The sequence below is a fragment of the Ovis aries genome, chromosome 24, assembly GCF_016772045.2.
Source record: "Ovis aries strain OAR_USU_Benz2616 breed Rambouillet chromosome 24, ARS-UI_Ramb_v3.0, whole genome shotgun sequence".
Lineage (NCBI taxonomy): Eukaryota > Metazoa > Chordata > Mammalia > Artiodactyla > Bovidae > Ovis > Ovis aries.
In genome coordinates, this window is record NC_056077.1 from 27164451 (window position 1) to 27178761 (window position 14311).

Genomic DNA, 14311 nt, shown 5'->3' on the forward strand with positions numbered 1-14311 from the left:
GAGCTATTTCAAAGCCTAAAAGATGATGCTGTGAAAGCACTGCCCTCAATATGCCAGCAAATTTGGAAAACTCAGCAGTGGCCACAGGACTGGAAAAGGTCAGTTTTCATTCTGATCCCAAAGAAAGGCAATGCTAAAGAATGCTCAAACTACTGCACAATTGCACTCATCTCACATGCTAGCAAAGTAATGCTCAAAATTCTCCAAGCCAGGCTTCAAGAGTACGTAAACTGTGAACTTCCAGACGTTCAAGCTGGATTTAGAAAAGGCAGAGGAGCCAGAGATCAAGTTGCCAACATCAGTTGGATCATAGAAAAAGCAAGAGAGTTCCAGAAAAACATCTATTTCTGTTTTATTGACTATGCAAAAGACTTTGTGTGAGTCACAACAAACCATGGAAAATGCTTAAAGGAAAGGGAGTACCAGAAGCCCTGACCTGCCTTCTGAGAAATCTGTATGCAGGTCAGGAAGCAACAGTTAGAACCTGACATGAAACAATAGACTGGTTCCAAATTGCGAAAGCAGTATGTCAAGGCTGTATATTGTCACCCTGTTTATTTAACTTATATGCAGAGTACATCATGAGAAATGCTGGGCTGGATGAAGCACAAGCTGGAGTCAAGATTGCCAGGAGAAATATCAATAACATCAGATATGGAGATGACACCGCCATTATGGCAGAAAGTGAAGAGGAACTAGAGAGCCTCTTGATGAAAGTGAAAGAGGAGAGTGAAAAAGCTGGCTTAAAACTCAACGTTCAAAAAACGAAGATCATGGCATCTGGTCCCATCACTTCATGGCAAATAGATGGGGAAATAATAAAAGCAGTGACAGACTTTTTTTTCTGGGGCTCCAAAATCACTTGTGGATGGCGACTGCAGCCATGAAATTAAAAGATGCTTGCTTCTTGGAAGAAAAGCTATGACCAACCTAGACAGCATATTGAAAAGCAGAGACATTACTTTGCCAACAAAGGTCCACCTAGTCAAAGCTATGGTTTTTCCAGTGGTCATGTATGGATATGAGAGTTGGACTATAAAGAAAGCTGAGTGCCGAAGAATTGATGCTTTTGAACTGTGGTGTTGGAGAAGACTCTTGAGAATCCCTTGGACCGCAAGGAGATCCAACCAGTCCATCCTAAAGAAAATCAGTCCTGAATATTCATTGGAAGTACTGATGCTGAAGCTGAAGTTCCAATACTTTGGCCACCTGATGCAAAGAACTGACTCTTTGGAAAAGACCCTGATGCTGGGAAAGATTGAAGGCAGGAGGAAAAGGGACAACAGAAGATGAAATGGTTGGATGGCATCACTGACTCGATGGACATGAGTTTGAGCAAGCTCCAGGAGTTGGTGATGGACAGGGAGGCCTGTCATGCTGTAGTCCATGGGGTTGCAAAGAGTCAAACATGACTGAGGGACTGAATTGAACTGAATGGACAATAAATCAAAAGAAGGTCTCAAGATTGTAAATTTACATTTACGCTAACAGGATTAGCCAGAAGGTTTTCCAGGCAGGAAAAACTGTCCTCAAGCAGGATACACTGTTATTATATAATCCTTAGTACAGGGTTTCAAGAGAGTTGTTTGTTGCGTAATCATCAGTTCCCAGTTTAAAGAAAAAAAAACGTTTTATGTGACTAAGATTAAGGAATGTGGAGAAAAACAGATGTTTGTCCTTTCCTCTTTCTTGAGAATTCCAGACCGCTATCTCCATTTCAAGAACCCCTGACCCCTTTCTCTTCCCTGGGGACCCCAGACTTCTTATCAACCTGCCTAGGAATTGACTCTCTCAAGGGGGAGAGTCGGCTCCCTGGTGGCTCAGACGGTAAAGCAGCTGCCTGCAGTGCAGGTGATCCGGGTTTGATCCCTGGGTTGGGAAGATCCCCTGGAGAAGGAAATGGCAACCCACTCCAGTACTCTTGCCTGGAAAATTCCATAGACTGAGGAGCCTGGTAGGCTACAGTCCATGCGATCGCAAAGAGTCGGACACGGCTGAGTAACTTCAGTTTTAGTTTGTTTCAAAGGCATGGCAACCCACTCCAGTGTTCTTGCCTGGAGAATCCCATGGATAGAGAAGTCTGACAGGTTGTAGTCCATTGGGTTGCAAAGAGCCAGATATGACTGAAGTGACTCAGCACACAGGAATGCAGGTACAAGAATTTCCCTAGGGCAGAACCAAGTCTAAAGCAGGGGAGATTTCCCTGACATTCCAGCGGTTGGGACACTGCACTTCCAATGCAAGGGGCACAGGTTCAGTCCTGGTTGGGAAATGGAGATCCCACATGCCATGCAGGAAAAAAAAAATTAAAGAATAGGACTTGCAGGAAGGCACATTGGCATGTAATACAAGAAAGCATTTTCCTACAGGCAGCAGTGCTGGAGACACAGTGAATCTCCTTGAGAAGTCATGCGTGTCCCATCTCTGGAGGTGTGTGAGTAGCCCCTGGCTGAAGATTTGGTGGAAGTTAAAATATAGCAGATTTATGTGAAGTGAGGGAAGGTTGGATTAGGTGATTCAGGAGTTCTTTCAAATCGGAAACTTTCTTATTACACTTCTAGCAGAAGATGTCATAAAGGATGGAGTGGAGAAGCTGGCTTGAAGCCTTTGAGATCACCTTGGGAAGATTCTGACACATGGTGATGGGGAATGCACATTTCAGGCAAAACGGATGGGCCGACGAGAGACTGAGGAAGAACGAATAGGACATGAAGCTAAAGAAGTTTCAGCCTAGTTATGTCGTAAGATTGAAATTTACCCCAAATAACAAAGAACTTTGGGCATTTCTGCGTCACCCTAGCCTCTCAACTTCTATCTGAGTACTACTGCCCCTTCCAGGGGGGTTGAGGATGAGATGGCCAGATGCACGTTTATAGGCTGGTTTATATTTCGAATGTGACCCTGTTCCCTTGGTCTCAGCTGACTACTGTAGAGTAGACATTGGCACTGTAGCTGGCCCAGTCAGGTTCTCCCTTTTTAGATGGGATGCCTGCTCCAGCCACCTGGAAGACTCAGTTGTTTTGAGGTCCCCCTGAGGGCCCCATGGTCTTTTCATTTGGGATGAGGTTGTCAATAATGGGTAAACTTGGGACTTCGCTGGTGGCCCAGTGGCTAAGATTCTGTGCTCCCAAGACAGGGGGCCTGGGTTTGATCCCTGGTCATGGAACTATATATATCCCACAAGCTGCAACTAACAGTTTGCATGCCACAACTAAAGATCCTGCATGCCACAACTAGGACCGGGTCAGCCAAGTAAATAAGCATTTAAAAAATAATAAAGGGCAACCTTTTTTGAGCTTTGTTGAAGAGGTAGAGAAAGGTGGTCTGCAGAGAGGAAGTGAAGGATGGGGGGAGATGGGGTGCTCGCTCCAGCCACCTGGAAGACTCAGTTGTTTTGAGGTCCCCCTGAGGGCTCTGTGATATCCTTTAAACAGATTTATTGTTTTAATTTTAGCCAGTTCAGATGGGCTCCTGGTACTTGCCACAATGTGAGATTTGGCCAAGACCTTCTTTCATAGGGAGTCAACCAAGGCCGTGAAGGGAATTATCCATAGTTCCTGAAGGAGTTTCAGGAATATTCATCTGGAGGAGGGGTGGCAGAGAAGGTAAGGTCTCCCTGATCACTTAGCTATCCCCCCAAACACTTCATATGGTGCAAACACTTGTACAATAACCAGTCTTCCAGATTCTGTTTTTCTGTTTGACCTGCTTTCTCTTTCTTGCCTCCCTCCTCTCTTTCTTTCTGGCAATACAACATGGCTTGTGGGACCGTAGTTCCCTGACCAGGGATCAAACCCTGACCCACAGCAGTGAAAGCACAGAATCCTAACCACTGAACCACCAGGGAATTTTCCCTGACCTGTTTTCTAGATGGACTCAAGCCTTCTAATCAGAAGATGGGAAATGTTTTCTTTTTTCTCACAGAGGTAGAGAGATGGGAGTCACTTTCTTTGCCGTAACAAATCAAACAGGGTGACGTTACTGATATCCTCAATACACATAAAGCAGGCCAAACTTGGGTTATGACCACTTTGGAAGTTCAAGAATGCCTGGGCATGCCCAGAGAAGTTTCGAGGTAACCCTACAGAAATTCTTTTCAAGAGAGAGTAGAGAAGTTTCCTGAAGGTGAGGGAGACTCATGAACTTGACCCAAGAATGAAGTTGCCAGAGGAGAGCTGAGGTCTTTCCTATGTACAGTAGCTACTATCTAAGTATATATATCTGGCTCAGCCCCCTGAGCATAACTGAGGGTTCAAGACCAAGAGAAGTTGAGACAGCAGAGTAAGTAAAAACTGAAAGAACTGCTTCACCAGCTGAACGCCCTGGAGCCCAAGCAGTGGAGCCTTGGGGACACCTCTACCATAATGGAAATTCAGAATAGAGAGATTTTCTCCCGACTCTATCACCCCCTGGAGTCAACTTTGGCATTTGAAGGACTTGGGGCTAGTTGCCTCAGGTCTAGGCTCTAGAAGCTGAGGTAGGAAGCCTGGAGCAGCTCACACACCGGGACTGGCCTTCTGAAATAGCACAGAAGACTTGCAGGAAGCTGGAGACCTTGTAGTAGCAGGTGGGGGTCAGAATGCAACAGCATGGGAGGATAAAGATGAATATGATCCTATTTGAACTCACAGAGGTTGACTCCTGTCCTCTGAGCTACGTTCAGAAGAAGGAACCGCCCAGAGAGGTAAAGAAATTGATCAGCACCACATGGCAAGACAGTAGGGCTCAACTGAGTTCCAGATTGCTGGCCCTGAACTATATTAGTTTTTGGCCACAAAAGTCAATCCCCCCCCCACCCCCCAAAAAAAATCAGTGTTACATCTAGAGATTGGGAATGGAGCCATTGAAGTGAGGTCACCCAGGGACCACGGGGTCCATGGATTGCAGGTGAATGCCCATCTTTAGGAGATCCCTACCTTTGGTGTGTTCCACTCAGCCCTCCCTCCAGGTAGAGGAAAAACCCAAGTTGAGTTTCTAGAACTTTAGAATGCATGGTCCACCTAGCCATGACATCATAAGGGCCTTGGAAGAGGGTGATAGACTTAGTAAACTCCTTTCCCCTGAGGTTCTGTCTCCTTCTCTGGGGAGGTCTGCCTTCTAACCTCTACTGGCAGCTGGGAAGAAGAGGAAGCAACCTTGTGGTGGCCCAGATATTTGTGTCAGAATCATCCTGACCAAAGCAGCTTGTATCAAGACACCCAGGACGAAGTAGTGGGTGGGGACCTGGCGGCTGGGAAATAGCAGCTGATGGCAGCCGGTGGCATTTACACCAGCGGATCTGCTGTGAATCTAAAAAGAGAACTCTGCCCTGATTTGTCCTGGATTTAGAGGCAGTTGGGCCTGGTGGATGGTGGGTGTGGCAGGGAGGCCTCAGCCCCTTCCTGTTGCCAGCTACATCACCCAGAGGCCCGCTGGTCCCTGAACACTGGAGTCTCCCTCCTGCCACAGCCTTGCTTAGTCAATATTTTATTCATTCAAGAGCCACAGGAAAGGGACTTTTTTTCTGGTCCAGTGGGTAACAGTCTGTTCTCCCAATGCAGGGGGCCTGGGTTCTATCCCTGGTCAGGGAACCATTATTAGATCTTGCATGCTGCAACTAAGACCCAGCATAGCCAAATGAATAAATAAGCTTAAAAAAAAAAAAAAAAGAGCCACAGGAAAGAAAAGGCTCAGTGTGAGAGTCCGAGTGGACTGGGACACGAGAGGCCATTAGGAGTGGATGCCGCCTTCCAAGTTATCGCTGTGCCTGGTTTATGGAGCTCATATTTCTATCTCTCATGACATATTTCTCTGCGTGTTTGCACTGCCCTCTCCTCACTTATAACTGGACAATCCTCTCTCTGTTCCCCAGCTCACATTCTGGCAGAAGCCAATGGATTGCTTACCTGCCACCAGTGTGTTGTTTCGTGTTATACAGCCATTAAGTAAGGAACTCAGCCTTCTTCTTTAATCTCCTTCAACCTCTTCCTTTAGGATGATACAGATTTTTGCTTCTTAAGAGCCTAGATCCTGGAAAGCAAAAGCCTCTTAACTATCCTTAGAGAAAAGGGTAGCCCCAAGCATTCATTCATTCAATAAATACTTACTGATTCAATATTTATTCACTTTGCTCCAAGTACTGCTTTAGGTACTGGGCACACAGTGAGGGCTTCCCAGGTGGCGCTAGTGGTAAAAAAAAAAACCCGTCTCCCAATGCAGAAGACACGAGGGTTCGATCCCTGGGTCTGGAAGATCCCTTGGAGGAGGGCATGGCAACCCGCTCCACTATTCTTGCCTGAAGACTCTCCCAAGGACAGAGGAGGCTGGCGGGCTACAGCCCATAGGGTTGCAAAGAGTTGGACACGACTTACCGACTTAGCACAGCACAGGGAAGATGGACAATCAACTGGATGGCTAAGGAAATTAGGCAGTAAAAGTAGTTTGTTAGTGCTAAGGAACAAGAACCTCAAGGAGATGAGGGAAGGAGCCTGCAAGAGAACAAGTGTCCGGAGGCAGAGGGTGATCAAAGAGCCGGGAGAGCAGAGAGGCTGAAAACGAGTGAGCTTGAGGCGAGCAAGCTCAAACAGATGATGAGATATCTGATGGATTAAAGCTGCATGGGCAATGGTGAGAACTTTGGCTGGTATTTTGAGTGAAATGAGAAGAAGTTGGAGGGTTTTGAGCAAGAGATTGATGTGATCTATTATTTTTGTTTATTTATTTTTGGCTGAGCACATGCCATGTGGGTTACCAGTTCCTCAACCAGGGATCAACCCATGTTCCCTGCAATGGAAACCTGAAGTCTTAACCACTGGACTGCCAGGGAAGTCTCTGACATATTTTCAAAGGACCCCTCTGGCCGTAGCAGAGGCAAAGTTGGAAGCAGGACCGGTTAGTTAGGGGACTGCCACAAAATCTAGGTACAAGGAGCTTCTGTACTGGTGAACAGGTGGAGGTGCTGGGAGAGGGTAATGCCTGGAGAGGACAAGGAAGCTCTTTCCTCACACCCTGCCCTGTTCATCTTTTCCTTCTGGCTGTTTCTGAATTATCAGTTCAGTTCAGTCACTCAGTTGTGTCCGACTCTTTGTGACCCCATGGATTGCAGCATGCCAGGCCTCCCTGTCCATCACCAACTCCTGGAGCTTGCTCAAACTCATGTCCATTGACTCAGTGATACCATCCAACCATTTCATCTTCTGTTGTCCCCTTCTCTTCCTGCTTTCAATCTTTCCCAGCATCAGGGTCTTTTCCAAAGAGTCAGTTCTTCGCATCCGGTGGCCAAAGTATAGGAGTTTCAGCTTCAGCATCAGTCCTTCCGATGAATATTCAGGACTGATTTTCTTTAGGATGGACTGGTTGGATCTCCTTGCGGTTCAAGGGATTCTCAAGAGTCTTCTCCAACACCACAGTTCAAAAGCATCAATTCTTCGGCACTCAGCTTTCTTTATAGTCCAACTCTCACATCCATACATGGCCACTGGAAAAACCAATAGCCTTGCCTAGATGGACCTTTGTTGGCAAAGTAATGTCTCTGCTTTTCAATATGCTGTCTAGGTTGGTCATAGCTTTTCTTCCAAGAAGCAAGCATCTTTTAATTTCATGGCTGCAGTTGCCATCCACAAGTGATTTTGGAGCCCCAGAAAATAAAGTCTGTCACTGTTTCTATTGTTTCCCCATCTATTTGCCATGAAGTGATGGGACCAGATGCCATGATCTTCGCTTTTGAATGCTGAGTTTTAAGTCAGCTTTTTCACTCTCCTCTTTCACTTTCATCAAGAAGCTCTTTAGTTCCTCTTCACTTTCTGCCATAAGGGTGGTGTCATCTGCATATCTGAGGTTATTGATATTTCTCCCGGCAATCTTGATTCCAGCTTGTGTCTCCTCCAGCCCAGCATTTCTCATGATGTACTCTGCATATAAGTTAAATAAACAGGGTGACAATACACAGCCTTGACATACTGCTTTCCCAATTTGGAACCACTCTATTGTTCCATGTCAGGTTCTAACTGTTGCTTCTTGAGATTTCTCAGGAAGCAGGTCAGGTGATCTGGTATTCCCATCTGTTGAAGAATTTTCCACAGTTTGTTGTGATCTACACAGTCAAAGGCTTTGGTGTAATCAATAAAGCAGAAGTAGATGTTTTTCTGGAATTCTCTTGCTTTTTTGATGATCCAACAGATGTTGGCAATTTGATCTCTGGTTCCTCTGCCTTTTCTAAATCCAGCCTGAACATCTGGTAGTTCACAGTTCACATACTGTTGAAGTCTCACTTGGAGAATTTTGAGCATTACTTTGCTAGCATGTGAGATGAGTGCAATTGTGTGATAGTTTGAGCATTCTTTGGCGTTGCTCTTCTTTGGGATTGGAATGAAAATTGACCTCTTTCAGTCCTGTGGCCACTGCTGAGTTTTCCAAATTTGCTGGCATAATGAGGGCAGCATTTTCACAGCATCATCTTTTAGGATTTGAAATAGCTCAACTGAAATTCCATCACCTCCATTAGCTTTGTTTGTAGTGATGCTTCCTAAGGCCCACTTGACTTTGCATTCCAGGATGTCTGGCTCTAGGTGGGTGATCACACCATCGTGGTTATCTGGGTCATGAAGATCTTTTTTTGTATAATTGTTCTGTGTATTCTTGCCACTTCTTCATATCTTCTGCTTCTGTTAGGTCCATACCATTTCTGTCCTTTGTTGCGCCAATCTTTGCATGAAATGTTCTCTTGGTATCTCTAATTTTCTTGACGAGATCTCTCATCTTTCCCATTCTATTGTTTTCCTCTATTTCTTTGCACTGATCACTGAGGGAGGCTTTCTTATCTCTCTTTGCTATTCTTTGGAGCTCTGCATTCAAATGGGTTTATCTTTCCTTTTCTCCTTTGCCTCTCAGTTCTCTTCTTTTTTCAGCTATTTGAAAGGCCTCCTCAGATGACCATTTTCCCTTTTTGCATTTCTTTTTTAATAAATAAATACTTTAAAAACACCTAGACATTACAATGGAAACAATGTTGCCCACATTCCTGTTCTACAGGATTAAGTTGTAAACCACAGCAGTTGCCTGCTGACAGTACAGGGAATTCCAGAAGAAAAATAGGTGGAGCTTCCTGTGTTTGGGATGTAGATAATTAAGATGCATGTCTAAGGAAGAATGTCAATGACCCCAGATGCTTGCATCTTCTCATATGTAGAAAAGTAGTAAAATCATTAATTTAAGATCTCTGGCTTTGTGATTAGATTAGTAATCTTTTACCAAGATGCATGGGCTTCCCAGGTGGTGCTAGTCGTAAAGAATCCACCTGCCAGTGCAGGAGACTAAGAGACTGGAGTTCAATCCCTGGATCTAGAAGATCCCTTGGAGTAGGAAATGGCAACCCACTCCAGTATTCTTGCCTGGAAGATTCCATGAACAGAGAAGCCTGGTCGGCTACAGTCCATGGGGTGGCAAAGAGTTGCACACAGCTGAGCAACTGAGCACACGTACACCCAGATGCATGCTTGACGACGTGTATTTCCCAGCCCCAGAGTCATGGGTATCCTGGCTCCTCACTTCCCACTTGAGAGCAGTTCCTCAGAGCTATCTGAGAGGCCAGCTCCTGGGTATAATACTCAATAAGGTCTGAGATAAAACTGAAATTTGATGCTTTTATGGTGTGCATTTCTTTTTTGGCGGGGGGGCCGGGCAGGGGGGGTCTTCCCTTATGGCTCAGCTGGTAAAGAATCTGCCTACAGTGCGGGAGACCTGGGTTCAATCCCTGGGTTGGGAAGATTCCCTGGTGAAGGGAAAGGCTACTCACTCCAGTATTCTGGCCTAGAGAATTAGTCCACGGTGTTGCAAAGAATCGGACATGACTGAGAGACTTTCACTTTTTTTTTTCAGTTGACAAGACCATCAAGAGAAAAAAAGGTGAGATGTTGACAAGTAAAGAAAAGGAGAATTGGTAGAATTGCCATGATTCCTCTGAAAGACAATTTATTATTATGTATTGTTTTTGAAGATATATATGCCTTATGACTTTAATTCTTATGGCTACATCATAAGGAAATTTATAAAGAATAAAGAAAGAGACATATACCAGGATTTTTATTGAAGCATTGCAACTCAGTATCTATCAGAAAAGGAAGACTTAAAAAAAAAAAGGAAGACTACATGTGAACATAATCCAAATAATGGAATATTATATAGCTGTCAAAATGAATAAACCAGAGCTATACATATCTGGGCTTTCCAGATGATGCTAGTGGTAAAGAACCCGTCTGCTACTACAAGAGACATGAGATGTGGGTTCGATCCCTGGGTCGGGAAGATCTCCTGGAGGAGGGCCATAGCAACCCATTCCAGTATTCTTGCCTGGAGAATCCCATAGAGGAGTCTGGCAAGCTACAGTCCATAGGGTCACAAAGAGTTGGACATGATTGAAGTGACTTAGCACACATACATGCATTCATATCTACTTTGATTGGGCTCACAGACACTGAGTTAACAAAGCAAAGTACAGAATATTTTATACAGTTTGGAAATTATTTTGTCAATTAAAAATCACAAATATCACAAAATGTTTATTGTGATATTTATACATACTAAAATATAAAAGCATCACTGAACTGAACTGAAGTCACTCAGTCATGTCTGACTCTTTGCAATCGCATGGACTGTAGCCTACCAGGCTCCTCAGTCTATGGAAAGCATCACTACCTTCAAACAATTGTAATTATTGCCTTGAGGAGAGGGCATGAGGGAGGATTACAGTATTATTTGTACTGATGCACTTACCAAAAAATATAGAATAATCTGATGCAAAATAAAAAAATCTGTGCACAAAATGATGATCACTTGAACCATGGAATGATCAATGATGAAGGTGCAAAAGACCATAATATAGGGCATTCCCTGGTAGGTTAGTGGTTAAGACTCCACACTTCCAGTGCAAGGGGCATGGGTTTGATCCCTGGTTGGGTAAGATCCCACATGCTGCAAGGTGTGGCCAAAAAAAAAAAAAAAAAAAAGGCATGATACAACGTCCTGTTTGCCTTCTTGATTGGAGCAAGAGAAAATTTTCTCATCATTTTCAGATGAACCTACAGTAAATTAAGACAATGAAAATCACTTTACCTTAGAGAGGGCACAGAGACTTGAGGCATCCAAGCCATTGGTTCAGTCTTAGTTTCATGGATTTTGTGTAACCTGGAACTCCCCAATCTGAGATCTCACTTGTCACTCCTCTGCGAGGTGATAAGTTTGAGCTCATTTCCATGGTCCTGTATGGAACAATTCTTAAGTGGAACAACCATGTCATCCTGGAGAGAGCTGCATCTGTTGAGTCCGACCTATCCATGGCCATCTTTGCCCTGGGCTTGACGTCAGGTCCCATCAGCCATCACCATGCCAACAGGATCTGTTTCACACTGCTCATGTGATGCAGCCCAGATGACATAACACAGAACCAGCTGCTGAAGCTACTTCCTTAGAAGGAGGTGCAAGTATGACCAACACTATGTGAGTTTCATCTGTTTTTCTCTAGATACTTGGTCTGTTTGAACACTGAGGAGACATTTGTAGCTTCTTGAAGCTACAAAGCACAAGTAAGCCCCCCACATTCTGGCAGGTCAGAGGCCCAATGCAGGAGACAGCAAGTGATTTTTTTTTTTTTCCAAACTGAAAACCAAAATGTGATAAATATACAAAGGAGTATACCCACCTGCTGAAACATACACATAAACTATAAGCCAAAAAGTGGAGACTTTGAGATTGTTTCCTGAATTCCTTTCATCCCAGGTGCTCTATTCATTGCTACTAATACACTTAATGTTTCTATAAACTTAAGCCCTAACTCAAGCATCTAAAATTTGAAGCTGGTGTAAAGCAAGGATTCCCAACCTCTGAGATCTAAAATGCCTGATAATCTGAGGTGGCACTGATGTAATAAAAATAGAAATAAAATGCACAATAAATGTAATGCTCTCGAATCATTCTGAAACCATCACCATCCCCCTGCCCGACTCCCTGTCCAAGGAAATGTTGTCTTCCATAAAACCAGTCTCTGGTGCCAAAAAGTTTGGGGACTGCTGGACTGTATAGGAAAACCTTCACACTGGAGATGGCTAATTTGACTATTAATTCTGGGTTAGATGTTCTGTGGGCCTCCCTGGTGGCTGAGTGGTAGAGAATCCACCTGCCAATGCAGGAGACATAGGTTCCATCCCTGGGTTGGGAAGATCCCCTGGAGGAGGGCATGGCAACCCACTCCAGTATTCTTGCCTAGAGAATCCCATGGACAGAGGAGCCTGGTGAACTATAATTCATGGGGTTGCAAAGAGTCAGTCGGACATGACAGAGCAAGTAAACAACAACAGATGCTCCGTGGTCAGAGGAGAATTACAATTTTTCCAGACAGATAAAATCCGTATGCATTTAACTACTAGAATAATTTTTTGTCACGAAGAATGTACAACTCCAAATGGTTTTGTTGTTTTTTAGCTGCTAAGTCGTGTCCAACTCTTTGCGACCCCATGAACTGTAGCACGTCAGACTTCCCTGTCTTCTACTTTCTCCTGGAATTTGCTTAAACTTATGTTCATTGAGTCAGTGATGCCTATGGTTATTCTAGAGATTTTATTCTGTTACTTTATATACTCCTATGATGTTTGAATTTTAAAATGTGCATTCTTTTTGTAGTTAAAAAACAGAAGAATTTGGTTAGCTGTAAATTGGAACTGCTGTACAGAGAATTAACGAAATCAGTCTGACTTACCTGATTTTAACTGAATTTGAAAAAGACTATTTAACATCATCTCATTATCAAGAGCTAGCTTGTCGCATTGTAACTGCTTGGCAGTAGATTACCGGTAATCTGCTTGCAAAAGCTTTCCCCAGGAGACTTCCCTGGTTATGACTGGGACTCCATGCTTCCAATACAGAGGGTGCAGGTTTGATCCCACTTCTTATGGTGCAGCCAAAAAAAAAAAAAGCCTTCCTCAAGGCAATAATACTAAAAGTGATCTTACTGGTTGAGCAGGATCTCCTCGCAACAGGAAGATAATCTGAAGTGTATCAGCATTGCCTTCCCATAAACAAGTACACTTCCTCTATTCTGTTGTGTTTTTAATTTTTTTAAAAAAATTACCCAAGTTGGGGTTTCCCTAGTGGCTCAGTGGTAAAGCATCCACCTGCAAATGCAAGAGACACGGGTTTGATCCCCTATCTGGGAGCATCCTACATGCCTCGGAGGAACTCAGCCCGTGCGCCACAACTATTGAGTTTGTTCTCTAGAGCCCACAAGCCACAACTACTGAGCTACGTGGCCTAGAGCCCGTGCTCCGCAACAGCTCCGCAACAAGAGAAGCCGCTGTAATGAGAAGCCCAAGCCACAACTAGAGAGTAGCTCCCTCTCACCACAACTAGAGAAAAGCCCTCACAGCGACGAAGACCCAGTGCAGCCAAAAATAAATGAGTAAATAAAATTGAAGCTACCCAAGTTTGACATCTTTGTTGTTAAAAAAAAAATTTTTTTTTCCAGAAATATGTAATCTATATTCTGCCGAGGTAGCCACTGTTTGGAGTTTGGTTGTGTCCTTTCAGATTATTATTTTTTCTACACACTCATGATTTCAACTTCCATTTTCCCCTCTTCCTTTGTTTTTTAAATATAAATCACACGCCATTCATCGGTTTCATGTATTTACAAAGTTGTGCAACCATCGCCACTAATTTCAGAACATTTCCTCACTCTAAAAATATCTCTATACCCAATAGCAGTCACTCCCTTTCTCCAGTTCCTGATCCTGGCAACCACCAATCTATTTTCTGTCCCTAGAGATTTGCCTGTTCTGGAGATTTCACCTCAGTGCAATTATACGGTCTGCCTGGAATGCGGGAGACCCAGGTTCAATCCCTGACTCAGGAAGATCGCCTGGAGAAGGAAATGGCAACCCACTCCAGGACTCTTGCCTGGAGAATCCCATGGAGGGAGGAGTGTGGTAGGCTACAGTCCATGGGGTCGCAAAGAGTCGGACACGACTGAGCGACTTCACTTTCACTTTCTTTCACGTAGCGTGATTTTCAAGGCTTGTCCATGTTGAAGCATGTACTAATATTTCATCCTTCTAAAAATATTTGTTTTTTAAGCTCAACAATTTGTATTTATTTATTTATTTAGCTGCCTTGGGTCTTAGCTCTGGCATCGGGGATCTTTTGTTGTTGTTGCAGCGCATGGACTATCCAGCTGTGGCTTGCAGGCTCCAGAGCTTGCAGGCTCAGTAGCTGTGGCTTGGACTTAGTTGCTCTGAGGCCTGTGGGATCTTAGTCCCCAGACCAGGAATTGAACTTGGGTCCCTTG